This window comes from Myotis daubentonii, chromosome X (assembly GCF_963259705.1).
Source record: "Myotis daubentonii chromosome X, mMyoDau2.1, whole genome shotgun sequence".
In the NCBI taxonomy this organism is placed as follows: domain Eukaryota; kingdom Metazoa; phylum Chordata; class Mammalia; order Chiroptera; family Vespertilionidae; genus Myotis; species Myotis daubentonii.
In genome coordinates this window covers 93,522,321-93,547,733 of record NC_081861.1, presented here as the reverse complement: position 1 = coordinate 93,547,733, position 25,413 = coordinate 93,522,321, and the positions used below count along the sequence as shown (strand labels likewise).

Here is a 25,413-nt window from a genome sequence, read left to right as displayed (position 1 = left end):
CACCTCAGAATAAGGGACTCACACATTCTAAAAGGGAAGGTATTGAAAAATATCTTTCAGGCAAATGGAAATGAAAAAAAAAGCTGGGGTAGCAATACTTATATTGGACAAAAAAAGACCTCAAAGTAAAGGCCATAACAAGAGATAAGGAAGGCCACTTCATAATACTAAAGGGATCGATACAACAAGAGGATATAACCCTGATAAACATATATGCACCCAATGCAGGAGCAACCAAAAACATAAAAAAAAACTCCTGGAAGATATCAAGGGAGAGATAGACAATAATACAATCATAGTAGGGGACTTAAATATACCACTGACATCACTGGATAAATCTTCTAGACAAAAAATCAGCAAAGAAATAGCAAGCCTAAATGGCTCACTAGATCAAATGGACTTAATTGACATCTTCAAAACATTTCACCCAAAGCCACATGGGACATTCTCAAAAATTGACCACATATTGGGTCACAACCAAAGTCATCCCATACTCAAGAAGACTGAGATAATATCAAGCATTTTCTCAGACCACAATGGCATAATATTAACAATCAATTACAATAAAAACAATTCAAAAAATTCAAACACTTGGAAGCTAAAAAGCATGCTATTAAAAAATGATAGGGTTACCAAAGAGATGAAAGAAAAAATTAAAAATTTCCTGGAAACTAATGACAATAAAAACACATCAACCAAAATCTATGGGACACAATGAAAGCAGTCCTGAGAGGAAAGTTTATAGCTCCACAGGCCTACCTCAAAAAATAAGAAAAAAATGGTAATGAATCATCTAACTCTAAAATTCAAAGAATGTGAAAGAAAACAACAAGAATATCCTACAGTATCCAGAAGAAAGGAGATAATAAAGATCAGAGCAGAAATGAATGACATAGAGGCCAAAAAACCAGTACAGCAGATCAATGAAATGAAGAGCTGGTTCTTTGAAAGATAAACAAAATTGATGAACCTCTAGCTAGGCTCCCCAAGAAGCACAGAGAGTACCCAAATAAACAAACTCAGAAATGAAAGAGGCAAAATAACAACAGTACCCACAGAAATACAGAGGATTCTTAAAAAATTCTATGGACAACTCTATTCTAAAAAACTAGACAACCTGGAGGAAATGGACATATTCCTAGTAAAATACAACCTTCCAAAACTCAATCAGGAAGATTCTAATAACTGCAATAGACCAGAAACTATGCAAGAAATTGAAGCAGTCATCAAAAACTTTCAACAAACAAAAGCCCAGGGCCAAGAGGTTTAACAGGGGAGTTTTACCAAACATTCAAGGAAGAGCTAAAACCTATTCTCCTCAGACTATTCCAAAAAATTCAAGAGGAAGGAACACTTCCAAGTTCATTCTATGAAGGTAGCATCACCCTGGTTTTTTACCAAAACCAGCTAAAGACAACCCAATGATAGAGAATTACAGGCCAATATCCCTCATGAACATAGATGCCAAAATCCTCAACAAAATCTTAGCAAATCGGATCCAGCAGTACATCAGAAAGATCATACATCATGACCAAGTAGGATTTATCCTGGGGATGCAACAATGGTACAATATCCGCAAATCAATAAACATGATATACCACATAAACAAATTAGAGATAAAAATCACATAGTCATATCAATTGAGGCAGAAAAAGCATGTGACAAAATCCAACACCCTCTCTTGATAAGAAAAAAAAATGCTCAGCAAGGTAGGAATAGAAGGGTCATACCTAAACATAATAAAAGCCATATATGACAAACCCACAGCCAACATCATAGTCAATGGGCAAAAACTAAAACCATTTCCCCTAAGAACAGGAACAAGACAGGGATACCCACTCTCACCACTCTTGACTGATATAGTACTGGAAGTACTAGCCATTGCAATCAGACAAGAAGAAGAAATAAAAGGCATCCAAATTGGAAAAGAAGAAGTAAAACTCTCCTTATTTGCAGATGACATGATACTGTACATAGAAAACCCTAAACACTCCATCAAAAAATTATTAGACTTAATAAATGAATTCGGCAATGTAACAGGATACAGAATTAATGCAAAGAAATCTATGGCATTTCTATACATCAATAATGAACTTACACAAAGAGAAACTAAAAAAGCTATCCCATTTACCATCACACCAAAAAAAGTAAGATACCTAGGAATAAACTTGACTAAGGAGGTAAAAGACCTATACGCAGAAAACGACAGGACACTGAAAAAGGAGATAGAGGAAGACATAAACAGATGGAGGAACATACCATGTTCATGGATTGGTAGAATCAACATCATCAAGATGTCCATACTACCCAAAGCAATCTATCGATTCAATGCACTCCCCATTAAAATACCAACCGTATATTTCACAGACCTAGAAAAAACTTTGCAAAAATTCATCTGGAATAAAAAAGACCCCAAATAGCTGCAGCAATCCTGAGAAAGAAGAACAAAGTAGGTGGGATCTCAATACCAGATATCAAGCTGTGTTAAAAAGCCACTGTTCTCAAAATTGCCTGGTACTGGCACAAGAACAGACATATAGATCAATGGAATAGAATAGAGAACTCAGAAATTGACCCAAACCACTATGCTCAATTAATATTCCACAACGGAGCCAGGAACATACAATGGAGTCAAGAAAGCCTCTTAAATGGTGTTGGGAAAATTGGACAGATACATGTAAGAAAATAAAACTAGACCACCAACTTACACCATACACAAAAATAAACTCAAAATGGATAAATTCTGAAACATAAGATGGGAGGCCATAAAAATACTAGAGGAATCCACAGGCAGCAAAATCTCAGACATATACCAAAGCAATTTCTTCACTGATACTGCTCCTAGGGCAATTTAAACTAAAGATAAAATAAACAAATGGGACTATATCAAAATAAAAAGATTTTGCACAGCAAAGAAAACCATCAACAAAACAGCAAGGAAGCCCACTGCATGGGAGAACATATTTGCAAATGTTATCACCAATAAGGGTTTAATCTCCAACATTTACAGGGAACTCGTATAACTTAAGAAAAGGATCATAAACAACCCAATCAAAAAATGGGCAACAGACCTAAATAGATACTCTTCAAAAGAAGACAGAAGGCCAAAAAGCATATGAAAACATGTTCAAAGTCACTAATCATCCAAGAGATGCAAATCAAAATGACCATCCAGTACCATCTCACACCTGTCAGAATGTCTATCATCAACAAATCAACAAACAACAAGTGCTGGCAAGGATGTGGAGAAAAAGGAATCCTCGTGCACTGCTTGTGGGAATGCAGACTGGTTCTGCCACTGTGGAGAACAGTATGGAGTTTCCTCAAAATACTAAAAATGAAACTCCCATTTGACCCAGTGATTCCACTTCAAGGAATACATCCCAAGAAACTAGAAACACCAATTAGAAATGATATATGCACCCCTATATTAATAGCAGCACAATTCACCATAGCTAAGATTTGGAAACAGCCTAAGTACCCATCAATGGATGAATGTATTAGAAAACTGTGGTACATCTACACAATGGAATACTATGCCACAGTAAAAAAGGAGTTCTTATCATTTGCAACAGCATGAATGGAACTGGAGAGCATTAAACTAAGTGAAATAAGCCAGTCAGAGAAAGATAAATATCACATGATCTCACTCATTTGTGGAATATAAGGAACAATATAAACAGATGAACAAAAACAGATCCAGAGATAGGGAAGCATCAATAACACTGTCAAACCTCAGAAGGAAGGTAGGGGAGGGTTGGCGTAAGGGGGAGAGATCAACCAAAGGACTTATATGCTAGCATATAAGCCTAACCAATGGACACAGACAACAAGGAGGTGAGGGCATGAGTGGGGAATGGGGTTTAATGTGGGGACAAGGTCACATATGTAATAACTTAATCAATAATAATAAAAAAAATGTACAGGATGCTACATGAGGTAGAAAAGTTAGCCCAATCTGAAGCAGCAGCAAAAGGTTTTGCTCTCATAGAAGTAACAATGGCAATTAAATATGATCGTAACAGTGACCCAGGTAGATTTAATTCTCTCCATGTAATTGAGGTTGCTGTCATATTTAGAAAGGAAGATGAAGAACCTCCTTTTGAAAGGGACTTGCTCATTCATTGTAAACCAGATACCAAAAATCCAAATGACACTAAAATGAAACAAAGCAATATCCTGTTTCCTACATTAGATTAAATGACATATCCTTTTCTTTTCCCACATGGTGAAAAAGGCTGGGGAACAGATATTGCATTAAGACTCAGAGACAACAGTATAATTGACAATAATACTAGACAAAATGTAAGGACACGAGTCACACAAATGCAGTATTATGGATTTCGTCTCTCTGTGCGGCACATTCAATCCTATTTTAAATGCAGGAAAGTTAACTCAACAGTTTATCATGGATTCATTTTCAAAAAGGGAGGCCAATTGGATAAATTTCATCAAAGCAAACCAATCTAAGTTGAAGGTTGAAAAATATAGTGGTTTCATGGATTATCTCAAATCTAGATCTGAAAAGGACAATGATAATACTTCCATAATCTTCTGAGGGTAGTCCCAGAAATATGCAGCAGTGATATCAGGATGCTATGACAATTGTAACGAAGTACGGAAGCCCGATTTATTCCTATCCATGACATGCAACCCCAAATGGGCAGATATTTCAAACAATTTACAACGCTGGCAAAATGTTGAAAACAGACCTGACTTGGTAGCCAGTGTTTTAATATTAAGCTGAATGCTCTTTTAAATGATATCTGTAAATTCCATTTATTTGGCAAAGTAATAGCTAAAATTCATGTCATTGAATTTCAGATACACTGACTGCCTCACACTCACATATTATTGATATTAGATAGTGAGTCCAAATTAAGTTCCTCTAATTAATTCCCTTTCAATGTGCACGAATTTTATGCACTGGGCTACTAGTACAACTTAATAAAAGAAAGAAAAACAATCCAAGTAAAAAATGGGCAGAGGACCAAAATGGGACACAAAGTAGACATACTGGTACAGATTACAAGAGTCATATGAAAAAATGTTCAAAGTCACTAATCATGAGAGAGATGCAAATTAAAATGACAATGAGGTATCATCTCACACCTATCAGAATGCTTACCATCAAAAAATCAACAAATGATAAGTGTTGACAAGAATGTGAAGAAAAAGGAACCCTAGTACTCTGCTGTGGAAATGCAGACTGGTGCTGCCATTATGGAAAACAGTATGGATTTTACTCAAAATTTGAATATGGAACTGCCATTTGACCCAATGACCCCAATTCTAGGAATATATCCTAAGAAACCCAAAACACCCATCAGAAAGAATGTATGCGCCCCTTTGTTCATAGCAGTGCAAATTGCAGTGAGTAAGATTTGGAAACAGCCCAAGTGTCCATCAATAGATGAGTGGATTAAAAAGCTGTGGTATATTTACACCATGGAATACTATGAAGCAGTAAAAATGAAGGATCTGTTACCATTTGAGACAGCATGGAGGGACCTGGAGGGTATTATACAACATGAAATAAGCCAGTCAGATAAAGACTAGTATCACATCCTCTCACTCATCTGTGAAACCTATACAACAAAATCAACTAATGAACAAAATCAATAGAGACATAGAATCATGGAACAGACTGATGAATCTCAGAGGGAAGGCAGGCAGGGATGGGTGGATGTGAAGAGATTAACCAAATAAGTTATATGCATATACACATAACCTCTGGACCAGACAATAGTGAAGTGAAGGCCTGGGGTGGAGGATGGGTAGGGGCTAGAAGAGGTTAATGGCGGAAAAAGGGGATATCTGTATTACTTTCAACAATAAAGAATTTTTTGAAAAGCACACAGTCGCAGGATACCTTTTATTTAAAAAAACCCAGTTATATGCTGCCTACAGGAGATGCATTTAAGATCTAAAGACATACATTGGCTCAAAGTGAGCAGATGGAAGAAGATATCACAAGGAAAGGAATTCAAAAGTGGGAATAGCAGTCATTATATAAGAAAATGTAGACTTTAAAGCAAAAATAGAATCAAAAATGGAAACTTCTTAGATATTATCCTATCTAATAAAAGAGAAGCATGGTAATTAGCCGTACATCCGCTACCCTTCCCATTGGCTAATCAGGGTGATATGCAAATTAACTGCCAGCCAAGATGGTGGCCAGTAGCCAGGCAGCTTGAAGCAAACATGAGGCTTGCTTGCTTCAGTGATGGAGGACTCCAACGTTCCCTGCCTGGCGCTGCCAGCCTCTGAGCTTGCAGTTTGAAACATTGTTACAAATATAGAAGCTAAACAAAACCCCAGAAACCTGCTTTCAGCCAGCCGGGATCTCAGAGCTGGAGTTGAAACAGTGTTTCGATTATAGAACCCAAACAAACCAGATACCTGCTTTTAGCAGCGGAGGCCTAAGAGCTGGAGCCAAGCCTCAGAGCTAAAGCTGGCCCAGAATTAAAAAGAAAAAGAGAAAAAGAAGCGGTTGGGAGCTTCAGTCACCCTCCAGCCTGAAATCAGCCCTCAGCCCCTCACCCAGACTGGCCAGGCACCCCAGTGGGGACCCCCAACCTGAGGGTGTGTGGCCAGCTTCAAACAGCCATCATCCCCTCATCCAGGATGGCCAGACACCCCAGTGGGGACCCCCACCCTGATCCAGGACACCCTTCAGGGCAAACCAGCCGGCCCCCACCCATGCACCAGGCCTCTATCCTATATAGTCAAAGGGTAATATGCCTTCCCAGCACTGAGATCAGTGGAGCCGCGAGGCCTTCCAGCACCAGCATCAGTGTGACAGGGGGCAGTGCCCAAACCCCCTGATCGCCCTGCGGCTCTGTGTGTGACAGGGGGCGGGGCCACAACCTCCCTATCCAACCTGCTCTGTTCGTGACAAGGGAAGGTGCCCCAACCCCCTGATCAGCCCTGCTCTGTGCCTGATCGGGGGGAGCTCCCCAACGCCCTGATTGCCCTGCAGCTCTGTGTGTGACAGGCTGCAGTGCCCCAATCCCCTGATCGGCCCTGCTCTGTGTGTGACAGGGTGCGGTGCCCACCCCCCCCCACTGGCCCTGCTCTGTGTGTGACAGGGTAGAGCCATAACCTCCCCATCAGCCCTGCCCTGAGTTAGACAGTGGCGGCACCCCAACCCCCTGATCGGCCCTGCTCTGTGGGTGATAGAGGGCGACACCCCAACCGCCCCCCACGAGCCCTGCTCTGTGTGTGACAGGGTAGAGCAATAACCTCCCCATCGGCCCTGCCCTGAGTGTGACAGGGTGTGGCGCCCCAACCCCCTGATCCGCCCTGCTCTGTGTGTGTCAGGGGCCGGTGCCCTAACTCTCCTAACGGCCCTACTCTGTGAGTGACAGGGGGGAGCTGCTCAACCCCCTGATGGTCCCTGCTCTGTGCGTGACAGGGGGGAGCTGCCCAACTCCCTGATGGGCCCTGCTCTGTGCATGACGGGGGGAGCCCCCCAACCCCCTGATCGACCCTGCTCTGTGCGTGACAGAGTACGGAGCCCCAACCCCCCGATGGGCCCTGCTCTGTGAGTAATGGGGGCAGCGCCCCAAACCCCTGATGGGCCCTGCTCTGTGCATGAAAGGGGATGGCGCCGCAACCTGCCTTGAGTGTGACAGGGGGCGGTGCCCCAACCCCCCAATCAGCCCTACCCTGAGCCTGACTGAGGGTGGCATCGCAACCTCCCGATCCGCCCTGCTCTGTGCATGACCGGGAGTGGCACCTCAACTCCCCAATCAGCCCTGCTCTGAGCCCGACCAGGGGCTGCACTTAGGAATTGGGCCTGCCCTCTGCCACCCGGGAGCAGGCCTAAACCAGCAGGTCATTATCTCCCAAGGGGTCCCAGACTGCAAGAGGGCACAGGCTTGAGAACACTAATCTCCCCTCCCGCCCTGAGTGCACAAATTTTTGTGCACCAGGCCTCTAGTAATATATAAGAAGTACAGATATATAAACAGCTAACATCAGAGCACTTAAATATATTAAGCAAAAACTGACAGATCTAAAGGAAGAAATAGACAATTATACAATAATAGTAGGAAAATCCAGTACCTTAGTTTCTGCAATGGATGTCTCATTCAGACAGAAAATCAAGAGTGAAATGTTACAAAGAATCATACTCCACTCAAGGCAGGGTCGATGGGGAGGTTGCGGCGCCACCCCCTGACATGCACAGAGCAGGGCCAATCAGGGGGTTGGGGCGCTGCCCCCATTACTCACAGACCGGTTAGGGCATACATGTGGCACTTTTTAAATCAAGAGGGATATCTCAGGTGCAGAAACCTCCCATGAGAAAAAAGGGGTCCGAACACCAAACCATCCCCCAGCCCAGGGTTTTAGATCTTGGAAGAGAAGTCTGCATAACTTCAGGCTATAAAAACAGCAGGGTGCCCTAACTGGTTTGGCTCAGTGGATAGAGCATCGGCCTGCAGACTGAAGGGTCCCAAGTTCAATTCTGGTCAAGGGCATGTACCTTGGTTACGGGCACATCCCCAGTAGAGGGTGTGCAGGAGGCAGCTGGTCGATGTTTCTCCGTCATCGATGTTTCTAACTCTCTATCCCTCTCCCTCTCTGTAAAAAAATCAACAATATATATACAAACCCAGGACCTGAGAGAGGACAAAGGTGTCGTGAAAACCACCACTATTTCAAACCCAAGATGGGAAAGGAAAAGACTCACATCAACATCGTCATCATAGGACACGTAGATTCCAGCAAGTCTACCACTACTGGCCATCTGATCTACAAATGGGGGGGATCGACAAAAGAACCATTGAGAAATTTGAGAAGGAGGCTACTGAGATGGGGAAGGGCTCCTTCAAGTATGCCTGGGTCTTGGGTAAACTAAAAGCTGAACGCGAGCGAGGTATCACTATTGATATCTCCCTGTGGAAATTCGAGACCTGCAAGTATTATGTAACCATTGTTGATGCCCCAGGGCTCAGAGACTTCATAAAAAAACTTGATTACAGGCACATCTCAGGCTGACTGTGCTTTCCTGATTGTTGCTGCTGGTGTTGGTGAATTTGAAGCAGGTAGCTCCAAGAATGGACAGCCCGTGAGCATGCCCTTCTGGCCTACACACTGGATGTGAAACAGCTGATTGTTGGTGCTAACAAAATGGAGTCCACTGAGCCACCCTACATCCAGAAAAGCACAAGGAAGTTGTTAAAGAAGTCAGCACCTACATTAAGAAAATTGGCTACAACCCTGACACAGTAGCATTTGTGCCAATTTCTGGTTGGAATAGTGACAACATGCTGGAGCCAAGTGCTAATATGCCTTGGTTCAAGGGATGGAAGGTCACCCATAAAGATGGCAATGCCAGTGGAATCACACTGCTTGAAGCTATGGATTGCATCTTGCCACCAACTTGTCCAACTGACAAGCCCCTGCGTCTTCCCCTCCAGGATGTCTACAAAATTGGTGGTATTGGTACTGTCCCTGTGGGCTGAGTGGAGATTAGTGTTCTCAAGCCTGGCATGGTGGTCACCTTTGCTCAAGTCAATGTTACAACTGAAGTAAAGTCTGTTGAAATGCACCATGAAGCTTTGAGTGAAGCTCTTCCTGGGGACAATGTGGGCTTCAACGTCAAGAACGTGTCTGTCAAAGATGTTCGCCATGGCAATGTGGCTGGTGACAGCAAAAATGATCCACCAATGAAAGCAGCTGGCTTCACAGCTCAGAGGATTATCCTGAACCACCCAGGCCAGATCAGTGCTGGATATGCACCTGTGCTGAATTGTCACACAGTTCACATTGCTTGCAAATTTGCTGAGCTGAAGGAGAAGATTGATTGTCGTTCTGGGAAAAAGCTAGAAGAGGGCCCAAGTTTTGGAAATCTGGTGATACTGCCATTGTTGATATGATTCCTGGTAAGCCCATGTGTGTTGAGAGCTTCTCTGACTACCCTCCTCTGGGCCATTTCGCTGTTCATGACATGAGACAGACAATTGCTGTGGGTATCATCAAAGCAGTGGATAAGAAGGCAGCTGGAACTGGCAAAGTCACCAGGTCTGTCCAGAAAGCTCAGAAGGCTAAATGAATATTATTACCAACACCTGCCAACCCAGTCTTAATCAGTGGTGGAAGAACGGTCTCAGAACTGTTGTCTCAATTGACCATTTAAGTTTAATAGTAAAAGACTGGTTAATGATTACAATGCATTAATGCATCGTAAAACCTTCAGAAGGAAAGGAGAATGTTTTGTGGACCATTTGGTTCTTTTGTGTGTGTGGAAGTTAAGTTATTAGTTTTTAAAATCTGTACTTTTTAATGGAAACAACATGACCAAAAATCTGTCACAGAATTTTGAGACCCATTAAAATAACAAAGTTTAATGAGAAACCTGTGTGTTCTTTTGGTCAACACTGTAACTTTCTGTTATACTACTCAGGTAAAAGACTTCAGAGTTGCCCATGACCTATTTCCAGTGTTATATCTGCTGATACTTTACAATTAGAGAGCTCTGTTAATATTTTTCTGGGTAGGAACTTTGGGGTTTTTCGTGGGATTTTTTTCCCCCACTGAGTCACCTGTCTTCATGGTAAAAGCTATGGGAAAGAGGGTCTGTTGGTGTAATACTAAATAGGTTAGGACAAGTAAGCAAAGTAACTTTGTGTTTGTGAGCTAGTTTCTAAAGGCCAAATTCTGTAAAGGCCACGTGTTAACATAAAATTTTGTAGTTACATCAATATTGAGTAAATTTGTTCGTATGTCAAATTTTAGTTTTCCAGTTTTACTGGAATGTGAATTCACATTTACAAATTCTGAGGTAGTTTAACAGCCTTAAGTGAGATTTGAATAGTATTGAGCACTGTCTTGCTGCAGTTATTGTATCAAAATTCTAGGAAAAATAAATTGATTCTGGGGAAAAAAAAAAAAAAAAACAACAGCAGTGATTGTAACTGAGTGACATGGAGGCTGGTGGAGACTCAGGCAGTTCCTCCTAAAGACCCAGTACATGAAATTACATGGTCCTTCTTCCTCTGAGCTTCAGTGCTGGGCGACAACTTTGGGGGATCCAGGGACATAAGGGAAGAACTGGATTGTCTGGCATCAGGGCAGGCGCTCAGGGGTGGTTTTCTCCCAGGGGTCATTGTTCCTGTTCTGGGACCTTCCTCATCACAAAGCTAACTGGCATCCAAATCTAGTTTCCATCAGCATGGTACATGCTGTTCACTCCACCCTGGTGATTCCCTGAGAGCCCACCCCATCTGATTTGCAGCCCCAGCCAAGGTGTTTACAGCTGCTTTTCCATTTGAATGGACTATCATGGCTCAGGCTTTAGAGTCCTCTAAAATCTCCCAAAAAGGCAGCAACTGGTGCCAGCGTTCCCCAAACCTATCAATAAGAGGCCCAAGACCCAGCACTAGTACCAGCCTGCATTGCTTCACAGTTAGGCAATAACTGGGCACTTCCAAGACAAATATAAGTAGTAGCCATCTGTAGATCTCTCTGTAGCTCCTGCCAAGTGGTCCTGGGCAGTGGCTGACTTTACACATTCAGGCAGGCTCCAGAACCAGTGTATCTGATGGAGAGCTTCAGACCATACCAGATTCCAACTCTTCACATCCACAACTGACACAGTCAAGGGTCAGACTCAGTGAGCATAAAAGCTCAACAGAAGCAAGTTCAGCTCCATATGCAAGTCTTGTGCACAGCAGCTCTTCCACTATAGTACAGCTGGTCCTTAAAGTCAATTGGCATGGAAGTCAATTCCTCCCAGTGACACCAAGAGCAATCAAGGCTCAACTACAACAAGACTGTACACACAGCCCACACATGGGAATACCTAGAAGATAGTACAGGTGATTGGGAAGTTTGAGCCACTGGGTGCTATAGGACACCTATTACACAAGGCCACGCTACCAACTCCAGGAGACCTAACAGCTCTACCTAATATATGGAAACAAACTCAGGAAAGCAGCCAAAATGCGGAGACATAGAAACATGTCGCAAATGAAAGAAATGGAAGCAAGCAAACTACTGCATACAGAGTTCAATACAGTGGTAACAAGGGTTGGTCAAAGATCTTGATGATTGCTTCAAGGGACTTAATGAGATCTTCAAGGGACATAGTGAGACTTTGGAGGCTCTTGGTGATAATTTCAAAGACATGAAAAACGACCAGTCAGAAATTAAGCATACACTAACTGAATTAAAGATTAATTTACAGGGATTCAACAGTAGAGTAGAGGATACCAAGAATCAAATCAGCAATTTGGAATATGAGGAATTAAAAAAACACCCAAGCAGAAGAGCAAAAAGAAAAGAGAATCCAAAAACATGAATATAGTGTAAGGAGCCTCTGGGACAACTTCAAGTATACCAACATTCACATCATGGGGGTGCCAAAAGGAAAAGAGAGAGAGTAAGATATGGAAAAAAAACTATTTGAAGAAATAATGACAAAAATCTTCCCCTACCTAGTGAAAGGAATAGACTTATAACTCCAGGAAGCATAAAGACTGTCAAACAAGAGAAACCCAAAGAGGCCCACACCAAGAAACATCATAATTAAAATACCAAAGGTTAAAGACAAAGAGAAAATCTTTTTTTAAATTTAATTTTATTTTATTTTTTAAATTTTTTATTGCTTAAAGTATTACAAAGAGTATTATATATGTCTCCCTTTTTTTCTCCCCTTGACCTTCCTTCAGCCTCCAATACCCCCCAGTGTCTTGTGTCCATTGGTTATGCTTATATGCATGCATGCAAGTCCTTCAGTTGATAAAGAGAAAATCTTAAAAGCACCAAGAGAAAAGCAATTAGTTATATACAAAGGAGTGCCTATGTTACTGTCAGCTAATTTCTCAACAGAAACTTTTCAGGCCATAAGGGTATGGCAAGAAATATTCAGTGATGAATAGCAAGGACCTATGACCTAGATTACTCTACCCAACAAAGCTGTCATTTAGAATTAAATGTCAGATAGTTTCACAGACAAGAAAAAACTAGAGGAATTCACCACCACCAAACCAGTATTACATGACATGTTGAAGGGTATTCTTTAAGAAGAGGGAGAAGGAGGAGGAGGAGGAGGAGGAGGGGGAGGAGGAGGAGAAGGAGAGGGAGAAGAAGAAGAAGAAGAAGAAGAGGAAGAAGAAGAAGAAGAAGAAGAAGAAGAAGAAGAAGAAGAAGAAGAAGAAGAAGAAGAACAACAACAACAACAACAACAACAAGAACAACAACAACAAGAACAAGAACAAGAACAATAAGAACAACAAGAACAAAAAAAGATAAAAAGTATGAACAACAAAATGGAAACAAATACATATCTATCAACAATTGCATCTAAACATCAAAATAAATGAACAAGAAATTTAATGAACAAAATAAACTGATGAATACAATAGAATCAGAGGCATGGAAACAAGGAACAGACTGATGAATCTCAGAGGGAAGGGGGGCAAGAAGAGATTAACCAAAGATCTTATATCCATATATGTATTACCTATGGACAAAGGCAATAGGGTGGTGAAGTCCTGGGGCAGGCGGGAACCAGATGGAGGGGGCAATGTGGGGGAAACAGGAGGAACATCTATAATACTCTCAACAATAAAGATTTTTTTAAAAATTAACAAGACATTCCTGCTTCAAGCATGACAGGAAGCCCAGGCCAGACTAAGAATTAACCAACAGAGTGCTGCAGTGTGTGCTCACAGGTTTCCTCAGCCCATACTGAGCTCTGGCAGCAGTAAATCAAAACAACATAAACTGATGAACAAAAATAGAAACAGAGAAGCATCAAACAGGGGTAAGAGATCAAACAAAGGACTTGTATGCATGCATATAAGCATAACCAATAGACATTAAGCAAGTGAAGGCATGTGCTGGGGGGTGGGGGTGGACGAGGGAAGTCAATGGGTGGAAAAGGAGACGTATGTAATACTATAGGTAATACTTTAAACAATTAAAAATGCCATTTGTATTAAAAACAAACAAACAAACAAACCAAAAACAACAACAGCATGTGCCTTGTGCATGCATACCAGAGAGGCCCACTGAGATAGAGCTGAATCATAGGTTTCTTCAGTGAGGCACCACATGACAGCCTCATCCAGACCAGCAGGGAAGGGAAGTATGCACACACACACACACACACACACACACACACACACACACACACCATGCTGTCCCACACTAAGCTCTGGTCTAGCCATAGATAGTTGGAATGGAGAGCTACTGCGTAATCATGATCACCAATGGCCGTCCCAACTCAAACCCACTCCTTTTGGCCAGCTGGCACCCCAGGCACCATACAAACACACCCAAACTCCAACCAGCCTGCCAAAACCACCCTGCACACACAGTACATTGGGAGATATAGCTATTTCATCTAACTCATAGGAATAAACATAGAAAGTTAAACTGCATGAGACAAAGGAATTTTTTCCAAATGAAGCAAAAAAAAACACCAAACCCAAAAAACCAGAAAATAGCTAATGGAGCAGAAATAAATAATTTAACTAATTAATTCAAAGAAATAGTCATAAGGACACTCAACAAATTTGAGAACAGAATGGAGGAACTCAGAACAGAGAGTGAGAAAATAAAATAAAGAACCAATCAGGAATTAAGAATATAATAAATGAAATGAAAATAATTATAAAGAGCCCTAGCCAGCTTGGCTCAGTGGATAAAGCATCAGCCTGCGGACTCAAGGGTCCCAGGTTCCATTCCGGCCTAGGGCACATGCCTGAGTTACTGGCTTGATCCCCAGTAGTGGGTGTGCAGGAGGCAGCCGATCAATGATTCTCTCTCATCATTGATGTTTCTATCTCTCTCTCCTTCTCCCTTCCATTCTGAAATCAATAAAGAAATATATTTTTTAAAAAAGAAAATAATTAGAAAGAATCTGCAGCAGATTGGTTAACACAGAAGAACAGATTATTTTCCTGGAAGACAGAATAGTGGAAATTACTAATTCAGAACAGCAAAAAAAGAAAATTTTAAAAATTGTGGATAGTATAAGGGACTTATGAAACCATATAAGGTGCACTATCATTCACATTAAAAGGATTCCAGAATATAAAGGGAGAGAAAAAACAACAACAACAAAAATAACCCAGAAAGTATATTTAGAAAAAAATGGCTGAAAACTTTCCTAATTTTGGAAGAACCAGAAATCTAGGTGAAAGAAGAACAATAAGTTCCAAACGAGAGGAAACCAGAGACACAGAAAACAACAAATATTGTAATTAAAATGGAAAAATTTAAGGTTAAAGAGATCATCTTTAAGATAGAAAGAGGAAGCAGCAACTCACATACAAGGAAAACCCCATAAAGCTATCAGCTGACTTCTCAGAAATATCTACAGGCAAGAAGGGAGTGGTGGGATATATTTAAAGGGCTGAAAGAAAAAAATCTACACAAACTGTCAGTTATAAAAACAGTCATGGGGATGTACATAGAAAATATAGTCAATAATGCAGTAACTATGTATGGTGTCATATAAGTACTCAAATTATCAGAGTGATTACTTCATAGGTTATATAAATGGCTAATCACTATATCATGCAACTGAAATTAATGTAATATTGGATAACAACTATAATTGGACATTTTTATTTAAATAAATAAACCTGACGCTCCAGGGCTCAGCAGAGAGAAGGGATGTCGTGTCCCGGAGCAAATGGAATAAGCAGCTGAAACTAATAACACCCACACGGAATTGACGAAATTACTCAGCTGGTGAGATGGTTTGCAGCTGGGAAGAGCAGAACTCCCCTGGAAAGGTAAAAAAAAAACCAGGGATCTGGGCAGGAAAGTTTGCCATCACCTCTGAGCCCAGAGGGTTAAAGGGAGACGGCGTGGCAGACAGCCGAGTCCCTTTGGACAGGCACAGCCCCTGACTGGGGAAAGGAGATACACAGGATTCCTGGCGCAGCTTGGGGATTTGAGAGCTGGGTTCTGTGATCACGGAGGACTGAGCCTAAAGGGGGCAACCTGAAGACCTGACCACAGCATGCAGTGCCAGTAATAGAAGAGCTTACAGAAACTCAGCCTTCCCCGTTTCCTCAGCCAGCGTTTGTTTGTTCGTTTTCACTGAATCCTGTTCATAAGACATTTTGGATACAGACACTCACCTGTGCAGAAGAGAGGGAGAAGGTGTGGACGAGTGGAATCTGGGGAGAGGCTGAGGAGAGAGGGGGTGCCAGGAGAAGTGGCAGTGAATTGAGTGCTGAGACACCCCTGGGCCCAGGATCTGGGCAGCCATTCTCTCCAGAGGGTGGGACTCCTCCACCTAGCCCCCAGGCAAGGAGCACAGCCACACCCAGATTCCACCCTGAACGAGATCAAGGATTAAAATAACCTGATCAATCCCTGGGAGTTAACAGGGTCTGGCCTATAGAGGGATTTTCAATACCAGCAACATCACAGAGCAGGGTAACGATTGAAGAACCTGCTCTGGACAGTTGACCTCCCCAAACCAGTTTTAAGTGCAATAGAGAAAAAAAAAAAAACCTTGCTACTGGATAGAGAAGCCATATAGCACCAGAGGCCAACCCCAAAACACTGCCACCCACAGGCTGAGACACAAATTGACTCTTAGCTAACCACAAATTAAGGCAGTCTGGGACACAAACACAGCCTGTTTAAAATCAGGACTGTGGTTTACAACACGGAGGAACAGTGTATCACAGGGAAATTCAACACTCTCCTGAATACCTGGCAGGACAAAGGTGAGCCAGACTGACGAGTAGAAGAAGCAAAGGACCTTAACTACTGCAAATATTTTTTTTCTTTTTTCACCTTTTAACTAAGAAACCAATTTTTTTTCTTCTTCTTTTTCCATCACCTGATTTTACCCTTTTAATTACTTCATTTTTATTTTTTTAATTGAATCTTTATTGTTCAGATTATTACATTTGTTCCTCTTCCCCCCCATCCTCCCAGCTCCCACCCCACCCTCTGCCCTCAGTCTCCACCCACTGTCCTCATCCATAGGTGCACGATTATTGTCCAGTCTCTTTTCAAATCTGCCACACCCCTTTCCCCCCCAAGAATAGTCAGTCCATTCCCTTTCTATGTCCCTGATTCTATTATGATCACCAGATTATTTATTCACTTGATTCTTAGATTCACTTGTTGATAGATGCATATTTGTTGTTCATAATTTTTATCTTTACCTTTTTCTTCTTCCTCTTCTTAAAGGATACCTTTCAGCATTTCATATAATGCTGGTTTGGTGGTGATGAACTCCTTTAGCTTTTCCTTATCTGTGAAGCTCTTTATCTGACCTTCACTTCTGAATGATAGCTTTGCTGGATAAAGTAATCTTGGTTGTAGGTTCTTGGTATTCATCACTTTGAATATTTCTGGCCATTCCCTTCTGGCCTGCAAAGTTTCTGTTGAGAAATCAGCTGAGAGTCGTATGGGTATTCCCTTGTAGGTAACTGGGTTTCTTTCTCTTGCTGCTTTTAAGATTCTCTCTTTGTCTTTTGCTCTTGGCATTTTAATTATGATGTGTCTTGGTGTGGTCCTCTTTGGATTCCTTTTGTTTGGGGTTCTCTGCACTTCCTGGACCTGTAAGTCTATTTCTTTCACCAGGTGGGGGAAGTTTTCTGTCATTATTTCTTCAAATAGGTTTTCAATATCTTGCTCTCTCTCATCTTCTGCCACCCCTATAATTCTGATGTTGGTGCGCTTGAAGCTGTCCCAGAGGCTCCTTACACTATCTTCGTATTTTCGGATTCTTTTTTCATTTTGCTTTTCCGGTTGGGTGTTTTTTGCTTCTTCGCATTTCGAATCTTTGACTTGATTCTTGTGCTCTTCTGGTCTGCTGTTGGGTGTCTGTATAATATTCTTTATTTCAGTCAGTGTATGCTTAATTTCTAGTTGGTTCTTTATCACAACATCGAGGGTATCATTAGATTTCTTGAGGATCTCACTACATTTATCAGCGGCTTCTAGACAGTTCTTAAGAGACCTTAAAAGTGTGGTTCTGAACTCAATATCCTCCATTGACAGTTTTATCCTGTTTCTTTGTCTCGGTATTTTTTATGCTTTCTTGCTACACCCCCAAGTGGTCTTTGTGCACAGTCTTGTTGCCTTTAAGCCTTGATTGATGTCGGCAATACCGGGGGTGATTTGACCTCTGGGCTAACTGGCTATGAGAGTCAGCTGTGTCTGCAGTGGGAGAGCTTCTGTGCTGGATCTCTAGGGCTGTGCTAATCTAGCCTTTGCCTGAGGCTATCCGGCAAATGGTTCTGTGGCGGACTTGGGCGGGGCGGGTCCCCGGGGATCTACAGGGAGGGCGGAGCGAGCAGTTATGGCTGCTCTCAGTTCCTTCCCCAGGGGCTCTGCCTCACAGAGTCCCAGAAATGGCTGCAAACCTCGGAGAGAAAGCTGCTTTCGAGTTCCAACCAAAGCCAGACAGTCCCGCTTCTCCCGTTTGAGTCTGGGTCCTCAGAGACTCGCCCGGATCTGGAGCTCAGAGTCTGAAACTCCCTCCCGATTGAAAACAACAACCGCGCCCTCCGCCGCCAGCCCGCTCCGCGCACGCACTCCACACCTCAGTATTTCACTTCAGCACTGCGCCTCCTCTGAGTCTGGGTATGATATTCTCTTTCCTCCTAGTTGTAGAATTTCCACTCAGCCAGCCTTCCTGTGGTTCTGGATGCTGTCTGTTCTGTCCTTTAGTTATATCTCTGAAGTGGTTGTTCGAGGGCAGCAATCTCCGGCGTTAACCTATGCCGCCATCTTGGTTTCTCAACAAATAATTTTTCCCATTTTTATTTTTAACCAGTATTATTACAGCTACCATTTTACCATTTTTTAAAGTGCCATTTTATTTTCTCTTTATTTTATTTTGGGATTAGAGTTCTCCATTCTATTTTCATCGTTCCTTCAGCATCAATATTCCCTACCTCAATTTTACCTCTAAGCTAATACCCTCTCCCTCACTTTTCCCCTTTTGCTGTCCTGTTTCTCTTACCCTATTCCTGCTTTATATTTTCCCTATTCCTTCTCTTTACCCCCTGTCAAAATTTCACACAACTTATATATCCTATTTCCAATCCCCTGCTCTAATTCCTTATACAACCCTCCCTTATCTTTCTTCACTATCCAAAATATTTTTCTTCTTTTATCTTTCTATTGTTTTCTTGCTGTTTGCTTTATTGTTCAGTATACTGCTTTTTGTTTGTTTGTTTGTTTGTTTGTTTTGTGTGTGTGTGTGTGTGTGTGTGTGTGTGTGTGTTTTAGGACTGGTTGTGAGGCTGTTATTCTTTTTCTTTTTATTTTTTTCTGCTTGTTTTTCCCCTCCCTTCACCCCCCCACCACCCCGGTTATTTTTGTGCTTCTGTTTTCCCTTGCCTCTCTTGATATTATTGGTTGTTTCTAGTTTGCATTCATCTCCAGGGAACTGTTGCTAGAATTTGTTGGGATTAATGGCGGTTCTATTGGACTTTTCTCCTCATATAAATAGTCTCTTCAAATCTTCTACTTCATTCTCTCTTTTCGCTCTTTTTTTTCCTCTTCCCCCCCCTCCTTATTCGCAATTTCATTTTTGCACTCCTTTTTTCCCCTAATTGTTTTTTCTTTCCTTTTTTCTCTTTTATTTTTTCTCTTCTTTCTTTCTTTCTTATCCCCTAATTCTCTTAATTTGGGTGGTCACCTTTATTTGGGGTTCTTAATACCGTGAATATATTTGTGCTTAGTGACTGGTATGTGGTGCCTTGTTGTGTTGTATTTTGTGCCCTTAAATCAACGCAGCATATTCAAGCAACAGCAGCCTCCGGAGCAACACACCCTATGTCTGAGGAACAGCAGCTGAACGTGAAGCCTCCCCCAACCAGCCAGAAGAGCCACCACAGCTGTGAACAGCACCCACCAGAGGAGCTGCTGCCACCTGAGGAGCAGCTGCTACTGCAACCAACCGAAGAGCCACCACAGCCCAAGGAGCCACTGCCAACCAGGGAGCAGCCACGGAATGACTCAACGTCTAGATATGTCAGTGAGATCAAACATGGGTAGACAAAGAAACCCCCGAAGGAAAGAAAAGAAGGACTCGCTAGAAAAGCAGCTAAGTGATACAGAGGCATGCAACATGACAGAAAAAGGTCCTAGAGTGCATAAACCGGATGGAGGAAAGAATCAACAACTTATGCAAGAAGCAAGAAGAAACAAATAAAGAAATCAACTAACTATGCAAGAAGCTAGAAGAAACAGATGAACAAATCAACAACTTAAGTAATACCCAAGAAGAAATGAAGAGCAATATAGCTGCAATAAAAAACATCATTGAAAGTATCAAGAGTAGATTAGGAGAAGCGGAGGACCGAATTAGTGAATTAAAAGACAAGGAAGCAAAACACACCCAAACTGTACTGCAATTGGAGAAAAAAATTAAAAGACAGGAGGAGAGCCTAAGGGAGCTATGGGACAACATGAAACGAAACAACTAACGAATAATAGGGGTGCCAGAACAACAGAAAGATGAACACGGATTAAAAAACCTATTAGAAGAAATGATATCAGAAAACTTCCCTGAGGTGGGGAAGAAAAAAGTCACACAAGCACAGAGAGTACCAAAAAAGGTGAAGCCGAAAAGACCCACACCAAGACACGTCATAATTACCATGGCAAATGTTCAGGAAAAAGAGAGAATGTTAAAGGCAGCAAGAGAGAGATGGAAAGTTACATACAAAGGATCTCCCATTAGATTGTCAAATGATTTCTCAACAGAAACACATCAGGCCAGAAAAGAATGGACAGAAATTTACAAAGTGATGCAAAGCAAAGGGCTGAATCCAAGAATACTTTATCCAGCAAGGCTATCATTCAAAATTGAAGGGGAAATAAGAAGCTTCACAGACAAAAAAAGGCTAAGGGAGCTTATCACCACCAAGCCAGCAGTGCAAGAAATTCTAAAAGGACTGGTGTAAAAAGAGGAACTAAAAAGCCCAGAAAGAAAAGAGCAACACACAAAAAAGAAATGGCTACAAACAAGTACCTTTCAATAATAACTTTAAACATAAACGGACTAAATGCTCCAACCAAAAGACATCGAGTGGCTGAATGGATAAAAATACATGACCCATACATCTGCTGTCTACAAGAGAACCATCTCGTTAGAAGAGACTCACACAGACTGAAAGTGAAAGGATGGAAATATATCTTCCAGGCAAATGGAAATGAAAAAAAAAAAAGCTGGGGTAGCAATACTTATATCAGACAAAATAGACCAAAAGTGAAGGCCATAACAAGAGATAAGGAAGGCCACTTCATAATAAAGGGATCAATACAACAAGAAGATATAACCCTGATAAATATTTATATGCACCCAATGTAGGAGCACCCAAATTCATAAAAAAAAAACTGCTAGAAGATATCAAAGGAGAGATCGACAACAATACAATGGTAGTAGGGGACTCTAATACACCATTGACATAACTTGATAAGTCCTCTAGACAAACAATCAGCAAAGAAACAGCAATCCTAAATGACTCACTAGATCGATGTACTTAATAGACATCTTCAGAAAACTTCACCCCAAAGCCACGGAATATACATTCTACTCAATTGTTCATGGTACAAATTCAAAAACAGACCACATATTGGGTCACAAGCAAAGTCTCCCCAAATTCAAGAAGATTAAAATCATAAAAAGAATCTTCTCAAACTATGATGGCATAATATTAGAAATAAACTACAATAAAAACAACCCAAAATACTCAAACACCTGAAAGCTGAATAGCATGCTATTAAATATTGATTGGGTTACAAATGAGATCAAAGAAAAAATTAAAAACATCCTGGAAACTAATGACAATTAAAACACAACAATCCAAAACCTATGGGACACAATGAAAGCAGTCCTGAGAGGGAAGTTTATAGCTCTACAGGCCTAACTCAAAAAACAAGAAACAATGGTAGTAAATCATCTAACTCTACAACACAAACAATTAGAAATAGAGCAACAAGAAAAGCCCAGAGTGAGCAGAAGGAAGGAGATAATAAAGATTAGAGCAGAAATAAATGATATAGAGATAAAAAAAAAGACATAAAATCAATGAAACCAAGAGCTGGTTCTTTGAAAGGATAAACAAGATTGACAAACCTCTAGCCAGGCTCACCAAGAACCAAAGAGAGAGGATGCAAATAAACAAAATCAGAAAGGATAGAGGTGAAATAACAAGAGACCCCACAGAAATAAAAATGATTGTTAAAAAATACTACGGACAGCTCTACTCCAACAAACTAGACAACCTGGAGGAAATGGACAAATTCCTAGAAAAATACAACATTTCAAATCTCAATAAGGAAGAATCTAAAAATCTCAATAGGCCAATAACTATGGAAGAAATTGAAGCATTCATCAAAAAGCTTCCATCAAACAAAAGCCCAGGACCAGACGGCTTCACAGGGGTGTTTTACCAAACATTCAAGGAAGAACTAAAACCTATCCTCCTCAGACTACTACAAAACATTGAAGAGGAAGGAACACTTCTAAGCTCATTCTATGAAGCCAGCATCACCCTAATACCAAAACCAGGTAAAGACAACACAATGAAAGAGAATTACAGGCCAATATCCCTCATGAACATAGATGCCAAAATCCTCAACAAAATGTTAGCAAGTTGGATCCAGCAGTACATCAGAAAGATCATACACCATGACCAAGTAGGATTTATCCCAGGGATGCAAGGATGGTACAATATCCGCAAATCAATAAACGTGATTCATCAGATAAACAAGTTGAAAGAAAGAAACCACATAGACATATCAGTTGATGCAGAAAAAGCATTTGACAAAATCCAACACCCATTTTTGATAAAAACTCTCAGCAAGGTGGGAGTAGAAGGATCATACCTCAACATAATAAAAGCAATATATGACAGGCCAACAGCCAACATCATGCTCAATGGGCAAAAACTAAAAACATTTCCCCTAAGAATAGGAACAAGACAGGGATGCCCACTTTCACCACTCCTGTTCAACATAGTACTGGAAGTATTAGCCATTGCAATTAGACAAGAAGAAGATATAAAAGGCATCCAAATTGGAAAAGAGGAAGTAAAACTGCCCTTATTTGCATACGCCATGATATTATACATACAAAACCCTAGAGACTCCATCAAAAAGCTATTCGACTTAATACATGAATTTGGCAATGTAGCAGGATACGAAATTAACCCCAAGAAATCTGAGGCATTTCTATACACCAATAGTGAACTTTCAGAAAGAGAGATTATAAAAACAATCCCATTTACCATCACACCAAAAAAATTAAGCTACCTCAGAATAAACTAAACTAAAGCGGTGTAAAAGTCCTCTACTCAGAAAACTACAGAACGTTGTAAAAAGAGATAGAGGAAGACATAAACAGATGGAAGAACATACCGTGTTCATGGATTGGTAGAATCAACATCATGAAAATGTCCATAGTACCCAAAGCAATCTATAAATTCAACGCACTTCCAATTGAAATTCCAACAGCATACTTCACAGGTCTAGAATGAACTCTCCAAAAATTCATCTGGAATAAAAAAAGACCCAGAATAGCTGCAGCAATCCTGAGACAGAAGAACAAAGTAGGTGGGATCTCAATACCAGATAACAAGATGTATTACAAAGCCACTGTTCTAGAGCAAAAACCAAGATGGCGGCATAGGTTAACTCCAGCGTTTGCTGCCTCGATCAACCCCTTCAAAAATACAACTAAAAGAACCAACATCACCCAGAACCACAGGAAGGCTGGCTGAATTGAAGTTCTACAACTAGGAGAAAAGATAATAGGATACCCAGACTCAGAGGGGGCGCAATGCTGAAGTAAAATACTAAGGTGCGGAGTGCATGCGGACTGGCAGCTGATGGCATGGTTGTCTGTTTCAATCGGGAGGGTGTCTCAGACTCTGAGCTCCAGATCTGGGGGAGTCTCTAGGGACCTAGACTCAAATGGGAGAAGCTGGACTGTGTGAATTTGGTTGGAACTCAAAGACAGCTTTCTCTCCGAGGTTTGCAGCGGTTGCTGGGACTCTGAGAGGCAGAGCCTCTGGGAACGGGACTGAGAGCAGCCATAACTGCTCACACCTCATGCCCATAGATACCCTGGGATCCGCCCTGCCCAAGCCCTGCACAGAGGCATTGCTGGATAGCCTCAGGCAAAGGCTAGCTTAGCACCACCCTAGAGATCCAGCACAGAAGTTCCCCCACTGCAGACACAGCTGATTCTCATAGCCAGTTGGTCTGGAGGTCAAATCCCCGCCAGTATTACCTACAACAATCAAGGCTTAACTACAACAAGACTTCGCACAAAGACCAAAAGGGGGTGCACCAAGAAAGCATAAAAAAATGCGGAGACAAAGAAACATGACAGAAATGGAGGATATAGAGCTCAAAACCACACTTTTAAGGTCTTTCAATAAGTTTCTAGAAACTGCTGATAAACTTAATGAGATCTACAACAAATCTAATGAGACCCTCAATGTTGTGATAAAGAACCAACTAGAAATTAAGCATACACTGACTGAAATAAAGAATATTATACAGACACACAACAGCAGACCAGAGGAGCGCAAGAATCAAGTCAAAGATTTGAAATGCGAAGAAGCAAAAAACACCCAAGCAGAAAAGCAAAATGAAAAAAGAATCCGAAAATACAAAGATAGTGTAAGGAGCCTCTGGGACAGCTTCAAGTGTACCAACATCAGAATTATAGGGGTGACAGAAGATGAGAGAGAGCAAGATATTGAAAACCTATTTGAAGAAATAATGACAGAAAACTTCCCCCACCTGGTGAAAGAAATAGACTTACAGGTCCAGGAAGTGCAGAGAACCCCAAACAAAAGGAATCCAAAGAGGACCACACCAAGACACATCATAATTAAAATGCCAAGAGCAAAAGACAAAGAGAGAATCTTAAAAGCAGCAAGAGAAAGAAACCCAGTTACCTACAAGGGAATACCCATACGACTCTCAGCTGATTTCTCAACAGAAACTTTGCAGGCCAGAAGGGAGTGGAAGAAAAATTCAAAGTGATGAATACCAAGAACCTACAACCAAGATTACTTTATCCAGCAAAGCTATCATTCAGAAGTGAAGGTCAGATAAAGAGCTTCACAGATAAGGAAAAGCTAAAGGAGTTCATCACCACCAAACCGGTATTATAGGAAATGCTGAAAGGTATCCTTTAAGAAGAGGAAGAAGAAGAAAAAGGTAAAGATACAAATTATGAACAACACATATGCATCTATCAACAAGTGAATCTAAGAATCAAGTGAATAAATAATCTGATGTACAGAATAAACTGGTGATTATAATAGAATCAGGGACATAGAAAGGAAATAGACTGACTATTCTTGGGAAGGAAAGGGGTATGAGAGATGCGGGAAGAGACTGGACAAAAATTGTGCACCTATGGATGAGGACAGTGCGTGGGGAGTG

At 41.3% G+C, this 25,413-nt stretch overlaps 1 pseudogene; it reads left to right on the top strand.

Annotated features, from left to right (window-relative positions):
• Positions 1-8,640: 8,640 nt before the first annotated feature.
• On the top strand, positions 8,641-10,078 carry LOC132224444 (elongation factor 1-alpha 1-like; annotated as a pseudogene).
• Positions 10,079-25,413: the final 15,335 nt, after the last annotated feature.